The sequence below is a fragment of the Macrobrachium rosenbergii genome, chromosome 11 (genome assembly GCF_040412425.1).
Source record: "Macrobrachium rosenbergii isolate ZJJX-2024 chromosome 11, ASM4041242v1, whole genome shotgun sequence".
In the NCBI taxonomy this organism is placed as follows: Eukaryota; Metazoa; Arthropoda; class Malacostraca; order Decapoda; family Palaemonidae; genus Macrobrachium; species Macrobrachium rosenbergii.
In genome coordinates this window covers 33703302-33720360 of record NC_089751.1, presented here as the reverse complement: position 1 = coordinate 33720360, position 17059 = coordinate 33703302, and the positions used below count along the sequence as shown (strand labels likewise).

Genomic DNA, 17059 nt, shown 5'->3' with positions numbered 1-17059 from the left:
TGTATATATACACACATGTATGTATGTATATTTATATTTATAAATAAACAACATGCGCACACACATATACATGTGTGTGTGTTTGCGCGCACGCGCGCATGGCAGAGAGAGAGAGAGAGAGAGAGAGAGAGAGAGAGAGAGAGAGAGAGTCCGACTGTCATAATCTCTTCTCTGTTAACACGGCATTTTAATAATGGAAGAAATAAAACCATCTACAGTAAATATATGTATATGTATATATATAGATATATATATATAATATATATAAAATATATGTATGTATACATACATACTACATACATATATACATGCTGTTGTTTGCAACACAGCAGTTTTCTGTCACTATCATACACCATCCGTGCTGCCGCCGGTTCCCAGGAATATTCCGAAATCGTAGGGAGGTTATTGTCCCTTGTAATCTGATTTATATGTCTGGCCAGTGTATCCTTTATCCCGGCGCCGGTCACGTCTTGCTCGGGTTTTTAGCCCAGTCGTTTTTGTCAGTGGGGCAGGTATCATTTTGAGGCCCAAGATAGGGACACGAAACGGGTCGTATTTTAATCTTCTCATTCAGAACAAGTGTTGAAGTAATGGAACGTGTAATCTCTCTCTCTCTCTCTCTCTCTCTCTCTCTCTCTCTCTCTCGTATGCGAATTAAGGTAACTCATGCTTGTATTCATTTCTTTTTCCTCTGCGAATTAAGGTAACTCGTGCCTGTATTCATTCTTTTTCCTCTGCGAATTAAGGTAACTCATGCTTGTATTAGTTTCTTTTTCCTCTGCGAATTAAGGTAACTCATGCTTGTATTTATTTCTTTTCCTCTGCGAATTAAGGTAACTCATGCTTGTATTCAATTTTTTTTCCTCTGCGAATTAAGGTAACTCTTGCTTGTATTCATTTCTTTTTCCTCTGCGAATTGAGATAACTCATGCTTGTGTTCATTTCTTTGTCCGCTGCGAATTAAGTAACTCATGCCTGTATTCGCTCTTTTTCCTCTGCGAATTAGGGTAACTCATGCTTGTATTCATTTGTTTTTCCTCTGCGAATTAAGGTAACTCATGCTTATAATACTCGTAATTTTGTTTCCTCTGCGAATTAAGGTAACTCATGCTCGTATTCATATCTTTATCCTAACTAAATTGACTGACATTTTAAATGAAACTTATATCAAAGAAAACCAAGTATCAGGACCCTTTTTTTATCAAGCCTTTTCAATTTTCTGTTTACATTACTTATATTTATTTTCACCTTAGGAAAGCAGGCCGTCACAACATATAGAAATTTATTGTTATATTGGCCTTATCATCTTATAAAAATTATGCTGAGGGAGAGATGTGGTTTATCTTCGTAGTATTATAAATACTGTAAATGTTTCTCACTGAATTGCAGAAACGTATCAACTGCATATTAAACCTGAATAGTTGTAATGTATGTTAGGAGAAATCCCATAGTTTGTATGTGTGTGCTTCAGTCCCCTTTAGTCATGAGGACAATTATTTCTAATCATTCCTTAAGTTTAGAGAATTTAAGAGTGACTTTTTAGTAAGATGTGCAGGGAAGAAGATTAGTGTTTTTCACAGAGATTGGCCCATGGAATTATCTTAGGCATGGTGATCTGCTGTGGATTTCTGTTCGTCTTTGATTGTTTACAGATGATGATTGAACTTACTCAGTATTCGTAGTAAAGATGAGTCTATCTAACATATATTTCTGCAATTGTTTACACAGGCTTAGAGAATTAATTTTCCGTCACAAAATCAAACAAAAAGTCTCGTCAGATGTTTGTGGTGACCCACAACTCACCTATAATTTGAAGTAGACACTGTAAAAAGTTTCTTCCAGAACCATAAATGATCTTCCTTGATATAAGCACTGGGGAACCTTTATATTTAAGCGAAAGCTGTTTCCCAAAAGTAGCAATCAGCATTTGAACCACGGACTGAAGATATCTATTTTAGTCGCCTCCTCCCATTAACTTCGTTGAGTCAGGAACTTGTATGAATGCCTTTAAACCCGTGTACCTTTAGAGTTAGTGCAAAGCTAACTATTTGACAATTTGCCAACTTCCATGTTCTGTTGGAGTACTACTCTGTTTTAATGGCCGGCACAGGAGTGCTTTTATTCTCGAAACTGTAAAACGGAGGCACAGTTGCCTTGGTGCCCTGTTCCTTTCGTGGAAGTCATCTGACATCTCTCAAATGAATTATTATTGTATACGTATTGCACAGGCTTTATACTCGTTTGTCATTTTGTTGTTCATTTGCCATGCTTCTCTTGTTTCTCTTCGTTTTCCTGCTATTTATGATAAGTTCCTAACGTTATAATACTGTCCAAAATTTATTGTGTCCGACCTGAATAATAAATAACCGAAGGGAAATATTTATCTCAGATCTATGACGAAATATAGATTTGGAAAGTCGTAATCTTCCATTTTTATTATTTTGCTTAAAATATTTTCGTTTGTGACTAACTGTTTCGGAAGCATAACGTAATTAATGCGTCTCCATGGTGTCAGATGATGGTTTTTGTTAAGCTTTATGTCCGAGGCACTGGTGTTTTTATAAAGGTAGATATAAATGGTTTTCTTGAGATTGACTTACGATAACGTAGTGGGAATGAAGACTTGGAATGAGCACGTATACCCAGTGTTTCATATCATCAGCCGTTGAATAATTTGGCTAATAATTGAATATTTTATGCACTGTTTAAGTAGCTCAATACTTCTGAGCTTTTAAGACCGTGGCCATTCCGTTCACGAGGATTTCTTCCATGATTCATTAATAGTTAGAAGAGAATGTGTCAAGAGCTGCAGGCTTGTTCTTTGAATCCGCCACTCCTTCTTAGAGAAATCAGAGGATGAAGGTTTTTGTTGACCTAACAGTATTTTCAGTATATAATGTCGCGTGTGTTCGAAAATGCAATATACATATACATATATAATGTATATATATAATATATAATACACACATATATATATGTGTGTGTGTGTTTGCGTGTGTGTGTGAGAAATATGTGTGCGTATACCTGTACAAACATACGCTCATCTATATGTATGTATATATATATATATATATATATATATATATATATATATATATATATATATATATATATATATATATATATATATATATATATATATATATATATATTTATGTACAATTGTATATATATATATATATATATATATATATATATATATATATATATATATATATATATATATATATATATAGAGAGAGAGAGAGAGAGAGAGAGAGAGAGAGAGAGAGAGAGAGAGAGAGAGAGAGAGAGAGAGTTTATTGACGACAGCATATACAGTTATTAAAATTACAAACTCTTGAATATGGTCCAACAAAAGTAAAAAAAAAAAAAAAAAATGTACGTATACTTGTATTAGGCTTCAATAAGATGGGATGGTTTAGATTCCGGATTCTTTAATTTACAAAGTACAAGCTTTCGAAGACATACAGTCTTCGAAGCTTGTACCTTGTAAATTAAAGAATCGAGAATCTAAACCATCCCGTCTTATTGAAGCGTAACACGAGTAATATGTGTTTATGTAACACACACGCACACATATATATGTGTGTGTATACACATATATATGTACACACACACACATACACACACACACACACACACACACACACACACACACACACACACACACACATATATATATATATATAGGTTTGCACTCGCTCCAATACAAAGAGTGAAAAGCACTAGTGACATTCATATTTGGAAGTGTGAATCCAGATGTGTCTGACTGATATTTGGTTGAGAGGGCGTGAGGTGATGTTTGAAAGGCGCGTCAAGAATGTTAAACTCTACCCTTATTTTAGAGGCAGACTCCGTTTTTTCATGTTTTCTTTAGTGAAAAAGTTTGTGAGTTCTTTATTTTGAACTTTTCCTTTGTGAAGATGTCGCAGGAGTTCTTCGTTAGTTCTTATAAACTATATGAATATATATATATATATATATATATATATATATATATATATATATATATATATATATATATATATATATATATATATATATATATATATATATATATATATAATTATATTATAATTATAGAATAAAGATTTAAGTGGTTGAGGGTTATTTTAAAATTTTTCGGGCTAAAGCCTCGACCAACAGATGTGTGTTATATAAAGTATTTTCGTTTTTTATATTATGTTCCCTATCTGTGTGTGAATAAGTTTTTGAGGATTTTTTTTAACGTGTTATTGACTGTTGTGAAGAAATTTTATGCGTTATTGAATGTTATAAGGAAATTTTTAATGTATTGAAAGGAAATTCGTATTTTGTTATTGAATGTTGTGGGTAAAATCTAATGTGTTATTTAGTGTTGTAAAGAAATTTTTATTGTCTTTAGTGTTGTAAGTAAAATTTAATGTGTTATTGAGTGCTGTAAGGAAATTTTGATTATGTTAATGGGTGTTATGAGGAAATTTTTAATGTGTTGTTGTGAGTGTTAAAAGGAAACTCTTAATGTGTTATTGAGTGTTGTGAGGAAATTTTTAATGTGTTGTGAGTGTTGAAAGGAAGCTCTTAATGTGTTATTGAGTGTTCTGAGGAAATTTTTAATGTCCTATTGAGCGTTGAAAGGAAATTTTTAATGCGTTACCGAATGTTGTGAGGAAATTTTTAATGCGCTATTATGTGTTTACAAAAATCCATATTTTCGCTGCCAAGAAAGTTCATGCTCACGTCGTCGGGAAATTAAACATTTTTTCCTTCGTCATTAGGCACGAGAGCGCCACTGACTCCAAGAAAAAGTGAAGACATTTTCTTCTCCTAGTTTGTGCACAGCACAACATTTCTTTGAGAAGAGGCGAGTTCCACCTTGCTCACGAGCCGAAAAGCATATCTCACGTTTAATTGCCAATCAGCAGTTGCTTTTCATGTTAGCAGAAAGGTTATTTAAAGTTTTACACACACATAAATATATATATATATATATATATATATATATATATATATATATATATATATATATATATATATATATATATATATATATATATGTGTGTGTGTGTGTGTGTGTGTGTTTGTGTGTGTGTTTCTGTGTGTGTCTGTCTGTGTGTTGTGAGTATATAATATATAAATGTGTATATATAATTACATATAGAGTGTTTGTGGACCTTTTTCTTTATATATATATATATATATATATATATATAAATGTTTATAAGTATATATATATATATATATATATATATATATGTATATATAAATGTTTATAAGTATATATATATATATATATATATATATATATATATATATATATATATGTATATATAAATGTTTATAAGTACTGTATATATATATATATATATATATATATATATATATATATATATTATATTATATATATTAACATTATGCTCTTTCCCTTAGCAAAGTGTGATTCATACTTTAACTACAGAATTTTGTATTACTTCTTGTATATAAACTTCCACATACGCCGCTTCATTAACGTTCACAGGTGACTCATCAGCAGCGCGTCAAACCCTCTCGCCGTGCACTCTCATTTAGCTTAGACTCCGGCGCGTAATGCATGTTAATGTGTTATATGATACTTATTAAATTCACCAAAGCATTTATCTGTGTCCAGCATCATTCATCGACGGATCCCCTTTTGTAACCCATATCGGTGTTGTAACATCGTTTTGAAAGCGTAAGTGAATTTCAACATCATAAGTGTCCTTCCCCCGTAGGGGGTTAGTGCCGTCAGTGCACCTCAGGGGGTGCACTGTAGGCTGTCCGCCCTTAGATCTTAAAAACTACTGAGGTTAGAGGGCTGCAAATTGGTATGTTGATCATCCCCCCTCCAATCATCAGACGTACCAAATTGCGGCCCTCTAGCCTCAGTAGTTTTTATTTTATTTAAGGTTAAGTTAGCCATATTCATGCGTCTGGCAACGCTACAGGACAGGCCACCACCGGACCGTGGCTGAAAGTTTCATGGGCCCCAGCTCTTACAGCATTATACGCTGTACAGAAAATTCGATTGCGCCGAAAAAACCTCGGCGCATTTTTTACTTGTTCTTCGTGTCATTCACTGCGATGTTTACGGTACTGCCCTTTCCCAAACGAAAAACTGTCAGTTTTCCGAAGTTATGGTTTTATGATTATATTTTTGTTTGTTTATAATCTTTTATATGTCATTACCTTATCTCATTCCTCAATTTTTTTATAACACTGTTGAAATAAAATATAATCAAATTTTATTCCGTTCTGTTGCTCCAGTTCACTTTCAATCAATCAGTAAGTTAGCTTCTCCAGGCTCTTTCAGTATGCCTTGTTTTTTATTATTATTGACAGGTAGTCTTCAAAGGATTTTTTCCTCTCTAGCCCAGCTCGTAGTTTATAAATCTTAGAAAATATTTTCCTGCTATTATTTCCTGAGCCTCGACTGATGAGAAATTATGTTGAAGACAATCCACAGTTATGTATATGTACATATATTTAAAGATAAATCAGTACAGATAGCTTTCGGGAACTTGTTCGGTTTCCCTTTTCATTTGAGATTGAAAAGGGGAACCGAATAAGTTCCCGAAAGCTCTCTGTACTGATTTATCTTTCTTTAAATATTTGTACATATACATAACTGTGGATTTGCTTCTCCATTTTAAGGCTCATGCTACTATGAGTGTTTTTAACTAATAAATATATTATTATACATTACGGATCAGCTCCCATCCACTTCCATCCTTTGGATCGTCATCCATTCCAGATTTCAAGATTTTATATATATATATATATATATATATATATATATATATATATATATATATATATATATATATATATATATATATAATTTTTCTTAGTATCCTTCAGTACCAGAGCCAAAAGTCCGTGTTCTAACTTTTATAGATTTTAAATAACTTTTTATGGATTTACAATTTTCGCCCTTTATTTCATAGTTTTGTCAATTACATTTAATAAAAAAGTATGTTCATTAACGGGAATGCAATCTGAATGCTGGAACCCTTCAGTGATAACAAATTAGAAAAATGTAGTTCCCCTACAGTTCCTCTGATCCTTTGTACAGATAAATTTGAACTAGATGTAATCTGGAAACAAATTTAACAGGATCAAATTACTGTCAGAAATTAACATGAATGATTAAATGGCTTTATAATTCTCATGGAATTAACATAAATGATTAAATAGCCTTCATAATTCTCGCTGGCCTACCTTATCTGCATAATCCAGAACCGTGGGCTAGCATCTCTCATAGCATCCCTGTCACGTAAGATTTGTGGATTAATGTCATGTGAAAATGCTTCGTCGCTTATTCCGTTTCGTGGAAAAATATCGTCTAAGAATGTTTTAACATTTAGCCTCACTTCTAATCCATTCTTACATAATATTTCGGGTTACCTGTTTGGTGCAAAAACCATCTTGTATCATATTTAAAAGTAAACTCACAACCAAGCTGTCATTCTTACAATCTGCTTTTATATATGTCTGAGGGTCTAAACCGTCTTCTTACTGCTGGAACTGAATTCCTTTGTGATAAGTAGGTAATATGAACTCGGTACTTCTCACTAAGCAAAGATCTTCAGTTGAATTTTTACTTTGCATTACAGTGGACACCAAGAGGATCGCTAAGAAATTGTTACTGGTCCGCTGGTATGGTCGCTAGTGTCGTGACATGCCGCTCAGATGTCGTGAGTTCGCTCTTCCCCCAAGGCGATGAAAAAATCATTGGCTCTGTATCATGAGCAGTTACTGCCGCAGTATGAGATCTGCAGTGGGAGGTTGAAACCAACATTCTTTGGGAGCTTGAATTTCCAGTCAATGGCCCCTGTGTGCATGTTCCATGTGAATAAGTTTCATCTAATGAAATAATAATAATAATAATAATAATAATAATAATAATAATAATAATAATAATAATAATAATAATAATAATAAACTGTTAAGTAATGAAAATCCACAATTATATAAATAAACTGTAATGATATGCAAAAGATAAAGCAAAGATTTTTGAACACCTGAATGGTGTTCCTCCTCAGTGTTGTTCCTCCTCAGTGTTTACGTTTACGAGGATCTTTGATAATCGATAGAATTGGGTGTTTTTAGTGAAATGAGCACTTTGTATCGCTCTCTTTTATGAATTATATCACGGCTATTATTCCAAAAGTTGTAGAATACAGGTGCTGGTTTTTTAACTCAAAGAAGTACCTTGAATATAGACTCATATTAATTAACACTTCATATCAGTTAGATCTAACTGCTTTTTAGTTTGTCAACGATGAGACTGTTTTTATGGACTTCCTAACATAGTGTCGGAGGCTTTACGCCTTCAACAGTTTGCAGAATCTACGCTTCGGAAGTTTTGGCGCAAAAACAAGCATGAAAAATAACGCAATAACAATTGTTGGAGCTTGATTCTTTAAGAGGAGTCATGAATGTAAATTGAATGAATTATTATTAAGTAAGTATTTACAGCACTCGGAATTTCGGTTTGGAAATGATGAAAAGCACAAATGAAATACAACTAAGACAATGCCGCCGTAGTGGAGCAACATTGGCTGGTGGGTAATTAGACAGATTCTTAGGTGATAAGACGAAGGCAGGTTCATGAACATTGTGCAAGGTTGTAAGAGGACCACCTTGCTGAAATATCAAGAGAAAACCTGACTGGAGTTTCATACCATCTCTCTCTCTCTCTCTCTCTCTCTCTCTCTCTCTCTCTCTCTCTCTCTCTCTCTCTCTCTCAATATCAAGAGAAAACCTGACTGGAGTTTCATACCATCTGTCTCTCTCTCTCTCTCTCTCTCTCTCTCTCTCTCTCTCTCTCTCTCTCTCTCTCTCGTACTGGAAGGTCAGTGTTATAGGTAAAGACTGCTTCTCTCCGTGTTCTCTACCCAGGATCAAGATTAATCCTACTGATCTCAGGGCCAAACCTCCATCCGTGTAGCCAAGTAGCCAGGCAGAGGTCCTTCTCGAGGCTTGACTCCAACCTCCCTGTGAAGGAAAAGAAGAAAAGAAACTGATTAACATAGACTGCGCATGCAAAGGTAATCACCTTCCGAGAGATTACAATTCTCAACGTTAATCTCATCATGCGCAAGTCACCGGCTCTCCGGATTTAGTTATATAAAAATTATATACATACATATATATATATATATATATATACATTTATATATTATATATTTATATATAAGTATATATGCTTATATATACATTCATACACACATATACATACAGTAATGTGAATCTCTCTCTCTCTCTCTCTCTCTCTCTCTCTCTCTCTCTCTCTCTCTCTCTCTCTTATATATATATATATATATATATATATATATATATATATATATATATATATATATATATATATATATATATATATATATATATAAAAAGTAAGTATAGCTTAGTTTTACAGACCACTGAGCTGATTAACAGCTCTCCTAGGGCTGGCCCGAAGGATTAGACTTATTTTTTTTTTTTTTTTTTTTTTTACGTGGCTAAGAACCAATTGGTTACTTAGCAACGGGACCTACAGCTTATTGTGGAATCCGAACCACATTATAGCGAGAAATGAATTTCTATCACCAGAAATAAATTCCTCTAACTCTTCATCAGCCGGCGGCGGAATCGAACCCGGCCCATCGAATGACGGTCTGAAGCTCAACCAACTCGGCCAACAAAGGGCTTATATATATATATATATATATATATATATATATATATATATATATATATATATATATATATATATATTACATGATTTTCATAATGCTAAATATTAGGGACTTTGTGATGAATGTCAACATTTCATCAAAACAAATAAAAAAAAAAAAAAATTGCGCCAGCGATGAAACGATAACGATTGCGACTTTCTTCCCCTTAAGAAGTGTGTTATGGGACGTAGTGATAACCGAACGATTTTCTGACTAAAGGTAGGTTTTGCTCGGTGCGATTGTCGCTCAACGATGATCATATATATATATATATATTACATGATTTTCATAATGCTAAATATTAGGGACTTTGTGATGAATGTCAACATTTCATCAAAACAAAAAAAAAAAAATTGCGCCAGCGATGAAACGATAACGATTGCGACTTTCTTCCCTTAAGAAGTGTGTTATGGGACGTAGTGATAACCGAACGATTTTCTGACTAAAGGTAGGTTTTGCTCGGTGCGATTGTCGCTCAACGATGATCATATATATATATATATATTACATGATTTTCATAATGCTAAATATTAGGGACTTTGTGATGAATGTCAACATTTCATCAAAACAAATAAAAAAAAAAAATTGCGCCAGCGATGAAACGATAACGATTGCGACTTTCTTCCCCTTAAGAAGTGTGTTATGGGACGTAGTGATAACCGAACGATTTTCTGACTAAAGGTAGGTTTTGCTCGGTGCGATTGTCGCTCAACGATGATCGTTCATGGATTAACGATGATCGTCAAACGATTTTGAGAGCACTAATTTGCTTGTTTTTTAATGCGGCAGTCTGCTTTGAACGACTGACGGTAGCAAAACAGCCCGATTAAAAAACAAGCAAATTAGTGCTCTCAAAATCGTTTGACGATCATCGTTTAACGATAATCGCACCGAGCAAAACCTGCCTTAACGGAGAACCGCTTCATAGATTTTGTAAGTCCCTGTCCTTTCTAAGTAAAAAGAAATCGGGGCAATGATTAGAATAATTTACTCGTTCGCCGTTAAGTGTTCTGCGATGTTTCCGAACCTTGCATTTCCCTTGTAAAGCCATTCCAAGTAAATCCGCTGACAGATTTCAGATGTTAGTGGTCAACTCGGAAAAGCTTTTACTCCCTGTGTTATTGTGGAAGAATAATTAGAAATTTCAAATTGTTATAATGGGGAGGTTGACATTTTTATTGAGGTGCATTCTGCTAAGATTAACAACTAGCTTACGGGCTCGGGTAATCACCCTTCCAAGGGATTACAGTTCTTGACGTTAATCCCATCGTGTACGTCACCGACTGTCCAACAGTGGTTCCCAGTTGATAAAAAAAATAAAAAAAAAACACACCGAACAAACACATAAACTGAAACATTTATGCAGAAAACAATTATCTACCGTTTTTTCCCATATTTGTAATGAATTATGCTGTATAAGTACATATTGAAGAAAAAAAAGTCTTGCGTGAGAGGTCCTGATTTCAGTCACGGTTTTTTGAAATCACGGCCAGTTGACATTTTCAAGTAAAAATAAAGTAAGTTTTACCAGTTTCGTAAGCTCTGTTATCATTGTATGTCCTGTAAAGAAGAAGAAGAAGACGCATGCTGGCAAATTACGAAATGTCGCAGAGGAATAATGCACTTAAAAAAAAAAAGGTTCTTCTCAGAAAGGGAAAGTGTATGTTTGTCAAGAGATTCATCTCCCCTCGCAGACATTACTACGACTACCACTACTGTATATAACCCCGGGACAAACTCTAATTGTAATTACTGGTGATTTACTCCGAAGTGATATTGGATACAACAGTTATTGCTCCTTCCATTTGATAACGTCCCCTCTGATCTTCGTGAAGGATTCTGCTCTAGTTTGGCGGGGGGAGGATAAATGACCTCGGATTCCACCGTCATTTCTGCTGCCTCGACGTGAAACTCTGCCGTGCTTATGATGATATTGACAGGTGACATTTACGTATTAGATGCTGGTGAATTCTTGATCCGCGTTCTTATTGAAGTACATTGTCGGTCATGTGAAATTTGCTTGAGATCTTTTTAGATGAGTAATTTGGTAAATGAACCAGAGACTGAAGTCTGCAAATGACAACTTGATAAGTCTCTTGCTTTTGCAGGTGACTTCGTTCATCAACACTGGTTTTGACAAGTGACCTTTTTTTGTAATTAAACACCCCATCCCACATTTAATCTTGTTTTTTAAGCTTCTTGTTTCCTTAAAATAAGGATTCAGTTTCACTTTTCCCAGTTTCTATGACCTTACATCCTTAGGGGTGATTTGGTGTCATATAAGCCCAGTTAGCCTTTATGAAAGTCCTGAAGAAAAAGCAGGTAGAAATTTTCCTTTAAAGCACTGATATTTAGAGTAGAAATTTGCCAGTGAAACACTGGCTTTTAGGAATGACCTTTACTCACCACAGAGTAGCTCTTTCTAGTGACATTTGCTTAATGAATAATGTCCCTTGGAAACAGCGTTCATATTCCGAACGCTTCTATTTACAGCCGATGTGCATTAATTATGCATTGGCTCTTCCTGATGGTGCTTGCTAATTAAAGCTGGGGCCTTCACGGTGAGTATGTGTCGAAGTGGAACGGGAAATTGAAAAAACGCGATTAAGCTGCTTTCCATAATCCAAAATTCTGTGCTCATCGACCGTGTGTGATGGAAAGTGTCGAGCTCATGTGTTGCCCATTTCAGCTTCTGCAGTGTTTTTTTTGACATCAGTTCTCTTCGTCAGCTATTCCTGCTCTAGCCCTTGGTAGATACCTGCTATGTAAAACTTGAAGCAGTTCTTTCCTGTGAATGTCGTGGTATAATTTTTTCGCCATTTTTTTTTTTAAGAGCGAAGGCGAATCGGAGGGGCAGACTCCTGCCCTTTTCCAAGCCAAACCTTTCACAGGTATAATTCATCCTTTAACTTCGTATTGATGTAGTCAGATTTAACGGCAGGGAATGGGCTCGTATGGGAAGTATATATGTTAGCCTTAACCTTTCTATTTTCAGTACAAAATCAGAAACTCTGTCTTCATATGTGTCGTCGGCCATTACCCATTTCGTTCCACCTCCGGAGAAATTGAACCTTAAGCATTTAACTCCCTAAGGTAGAATCATACATTGATCATTTCATTTTACTGTCGAGACTCATTTATTATCATTTGCATTTTCAGGTGACGAATACCCCATTGAATATTCATGATACATATGAAATTAATCCTTTGTTTTATGCCTCCAGTTGCTTTGTTTCATGTACAGTGTTATTATCTTCCTTTATTGGTATTTACAAGTAGTATTCACCCTTCACACATGTATTTCATAGTAATACTGAGCATTTTCTGTAGCCTCAACACTTTAATATCCCCGTTTCTTATATAAAAATACTGATTAATCAACATTTTGTACCTTGAAAGTAATTACTTGACGCAAACTAACCTATTTATCAGTTCCATAATTTTCTTGGTAACTCCTCTGTAATATGAATCTATTGAGCGTTTGCTGGTTACGTAATACGTACTAGTAATTACTTGTAATCGTACGGAAAATTATCTTTTATTCTGTTTCACCTTTCATATGAGAGTAACCCCGTACATAAAAGTAATTCGCAAATCTTTTTATCACGTGAAATTACCTTTTTAATAGTTTCACTTCACGGAAGGAATTAATCCTATACAAGAAAGTAATTCCATTGTAAGAAACGCTTGTTATGAAATTACTTTTTTAATTGACTCTCTTCGCACATAAAAATAATCTTGTACAGACAGTTATACGAAATCTCAGTGTCCAGTTTAATTCCTTATTTTTATTCGTTGGTCGCTCTGTATGGGTAGTGGCGGGGGAGATGAGCGGGGGTGTCTTATAAGAGGAGGGGAAGGTTCTTTCCATTAAAGGATCTCCCATCGCCCTGGTCCTGCTGTCTTCTGCCCCCGGCTGACTTTGAGTTTGACTTTGATCAAGGGCGGAACACGGGCCAGACAGTATTTTTTTTTTCCAAAATAACTTAGTTTCTGTTGGTATGGCTTTTTAAACACTCTCTCTCTCTCTCTCTCTCTCTCTCTCTTTTATACACACGCGCACACACACTACACAAGAACCAGGTATTTTTAATGGCCACTAGATTTCTCGATCTTCCAAAAAACTGAGGGAATTGAGAAGTTAAGAGGTCTGAGCGGACTTTAAAGGTAATTATGTGTATCGGTAAGTAAACATCTTAATCCCCCATTGATTTGTATGTGATTCTGAGTATCGTGATGTGGAAGTTTTGTTTATGTATATATTATATATATATATATATATATATATATATATATATATATATAATTATATATACACATACATACATACATACACACACATATATATACAGGTATATATATATATATATATATATATATATATATATATATATATATATATATATATATATATATATATATATTGATTCTTTAACTCTGACCGGTTTCGGAATGAATGACGACAGATCAGCTGTAATTGTGGCGTCGATTATGGCCTGAATTTACTTTTAAAGCTGACATTTGCTGCCACCTAGCTACTGGGGCAAGTCATGCAAGCTCATGATGTAGAACCAGCCGTCAGCATCAGTGCTGACTTTGTCTGTGTGTGTGTGTGTGTGTGTATGTGTGAGTGAGAGTGAGCGCGCGCGCGTTCCTGCCTGTGTACACCCGGTGGCTGGCTGTCTGGTGGTTGTCGGTGAGGCTCCGGCGAGCTCTGTTTGCAGGAATCGATCGTAGGGCGCCGAGAGAGAGAGAGAGAGAGAGAGAGAGAGAGAGAGAGAGAGAGAGAGAGAGAGAGAGAGAATATGTCTGTGAAGGGGTGTAAGGGGAGTTGGGAGGGAAAGCTTCGTAGGATGAGTGGGCGGAGAATGAGTTTGTCTGAGCTTGCGCCGTTTTAGGAGGGGTCGCTGCCCCCCTTCCCTCTATCTCCCGGCACTGCTTCCTCTGCTGCTGTTGTATCTGTGTGTGTGTGCGCTCGTGTCAGTGCCATTGCTGACACCCTGACCGCTCGTTCGCTAGGACCTTAATCGCCCAGTGCAGGATCCTTCTTTTTTTGTTGTCGGGCCTCGTCCGTTGCAAAGCAGAGCTTTGCATTGCATTGTTGACGTTATCGTGAAACAGACGTCTTCAAGGGTTCGGTTTCTAAGCACAGTGCCGCTCGTCTCCTGTTCCTAAGGGGCCGAGAGAGTGAGAGAGTGGTGGCCTTTGTGCCCTTCGCAGGAATCCTCGTCGTCCTCTTTCAGCCACACCAGGAGTGAGTGAAAGAGAGAGGAAGAGGGGAGAGACACGCACAGACACGCCCCCCTTTTTTCCTTCCAAAGGAGGAGGAGGAAAGAGAGGGTTTGTTTCTGCTACATCCCTGGTAAGTATCTTTCAGTCGTCCCTGTCCAAAGTTTTCTTGCTACTGTAGTTGGTCCCTCATGATAGGATGTTCTGCGCGAAAATTGACACCAAGGGGCTCTTGACATCCGAGATCAGAAATGTTGTTCTCATGCGGTACTGCATTTGTTAGTTTGCCACAGGACTTGCCTCTGCACTTCTCACTTAAGGGAAATGGGGCTGATGGGGCAGGGTATCTTTAAGGAGGGACCCTTTCCTTTCTTGCTGACCTCTTGCTTTCCTTGGTTCTTCCCCTTCCGTGTGTAGTGGAGAGAGTTATTTGCAGTAGAACAGGGCTTGTTGAAATGCCTTTATTAATTATAGATTATGGTAGAGATTAATGGAAATGTACTTCTTCCAACATTTTTACAGTGAAACTAGAATAATAAGTCTGTCTTCCATAGTATGAGCTGATTATACCGACTGTCCTCCATAGTATAAACCGATTATCTTAGTGTAGGCTACTGGCTGTTGGTTGTCAGCTGCTGATAAAGTGACCACACAACCATGGCATATTTCAGATGCCTGAAATGCCTGCTTTACCCCTTGGTGAGACATAAAGTTTAGTTTGCTGGAGGCATCATGCTAAATCATATAATCGAATATGTTGGTTCTTTACCAGGTAGCAGAAGACTCGCAGCTGAGAGAGGGGCAGAACTCTCAAAATGCCAAGGTCAGAGGCGCTCTGGTTGTGGAAGAGTTTGTTCTGAGTTTGGTGGAAGAAATTAGCCCGTGGATCTCTGGTTGTGGAAGAGTTTGTTCTGAGTTCGGTGGAAGAAATTAGCCCGTGGATTTTCTTGCACTGAGCCAGACTTAGCAGTGGGAACACCACCAGCAGTCATATTATTCGATGGGATCCATTTGTGGAGTCTGCAGGCAATCAACACCTGGACACCAGGTGCTGCTTTCTCTAGGTCCTCTTGGTATTGTATTCATCGTCCTATGTTTCAGACGCAAGCATGAGAGAGAGAGAGAGAGAGAGAGAGAGAGAGAGAGAGAGAGAGAGAGAGAGAGAGAGAGAGAGAGAGAGAGAGAGAATTTTTTTTTTGATGGGTGGAGAGATCAATGAACTGTTTCGTGCAGAAGGTCCCTTTGGTAGATGTCCTCTGTGGCTGCTGCTGGGACTCTGCTTTTGCATTCCGGTTGCTTCTCCCCTCCTCCTCCTCCTCCTCCTCCTCCTCCTCCTCCTCCTCCTCCTCCTCCATTCAATTACCCCAGTGCATAATGTCATTTAGAACGAGAAAGACCTGATGTTCTCGAAAGATCTGTCACTGATACGATTCCAAGAAACTCCCCCCCCCACACTTCTTTTTCTTTTCCTAGCTCTTTCTTTATGGTAAGGAGTTGATGATGATTATGGCCGGTAATTTTGTTTTAATTTCAACATTTATGAGTATTGCGAATGGTTTGCCAGAAAACAGTAATGACTGAACAGGATTTTCTGACCTTGTACTTATATATAGACTCACGCACATGCCCTGGCACACAAGTATATGTATATATGTACATATATATATATATATAATATATATACATACATACATGCATGCATGCATACATACATATATATACATATATACATATGTATGTATATATAATGTATCTATGATTGCACTTAGAATTAATAATTTGCTTGTGTGTGTAAAATAAGGATGCAGAGAGACACAGGCAGCTAAGTACAAGAGTGCTTCCCTTTCACTGAGGTATATTTTTGTGATGATTTTTAAAAAAGTATTAACTGTCTTCGTCGTTAACAAATAGTTAATTATATTACCAGTCACGAGGAAGATCGAGGAAAACGTAAAGGAAGAAAAGAAAAAAGTTACATAGCTTTCATCCAGATAAGGTGGCTGCTGCTTCTTCCGGCAGTTTGAGGGTTACGACTGAAGGCTCTGACGAAATAATGGCAGTGAGGGAGGGATGTTGATGTTGATTATGATGATGATGATGAGGATCATCATACT

General features: G+C 36.3%; 1 protein-coding gene across 23 annotated transcripts in view; it reads left to right on the top strand.

Moving 5' to 3' along the window:
• EndoA (endophilin-A) overlaps positions 1-17059 on the top strand; it is a 534923-nt gene that overhangs the window by 98997 nt on the left and 418867 nt on the right. For 4 of the 23 annotated variants that reach the window (XM_067111530.1, XM_067111518.1, XM_067111521.1 and 1 more), the window contains exon 1: positions 14651-15078. The exons of 11 other annotated variants lie outside the window; for them this stretch is intronic. The gene's annotated coding sequence lies outside the window, so the exon portion shown is untranslated. Of the gene's footprint in view, positions 1-14647; positions 15079-17059 lie in introns of those variants that run through there. 8 more of the 23 variants (XM_067111512.1, XM_067111516.1, XM_067111504.1 and 5 more) reach the window with 6 other exon arrangements.